Consider the following 549-nt stretch of genomic DNA (forward strand, 5'->3'; position numbering starts at 1 on the left):
TCCGTGGAGTGTAGTCCGGTTAAACCAATGTCCGGTTAAAAGGTGTCCGGTTAAGAGAGAGGCTACTGTAAGTGGAATCTATGGTAGGCAGATAATAAAAGGATGAGTACCTACCTAGTTAATTAAAACAGTTTTCCATCTATAAATAATTCAAATCATAGGATAAAACTAATAAAAACATCATAGAAAAGTGAGAGAGAATTGAAATTTTATTTGTAGTTTTAAGACAATATTATCAAAGATCCTTCCAAATCTGTTGGTTCTTTGGCGGTTACCGTACCCAATCACACAATTAATGCAGATTTCTATTATCAATAAGACTTTGAAAGTATTGTATTACTTGGTTACGCCGAAAATTATTTAGATATACGGGCTTCCATCAATTTCTATCCAGGCCAATGTTGAGTAAGTAATTATAACAGTAATATCACCGATAAGCGATAAGACATTTTTTGTCAAGACAAATCATCTAGGTTAATCAGGTGCATAGGAGAATTATTACATTCTCAAGCTACTGAATATTTTATGGTCATCAGATACATTAATTTA

Source organism: Nilaparvata lugens, chromosome 6, assembly GCF_014356525.2.
Source record: "Nilaparvata lugens isolate BPH chromosome 6, ASM1435652v1, whole genome shotgun sequence".
Taxonomy (NCBI): domain Eukaryota; kingdom Metazoa; phylum Arthropoda; class Insecta; order Hemiptera; family Delphacidae; genus Nilaparvata; species Nilaparvata lugens.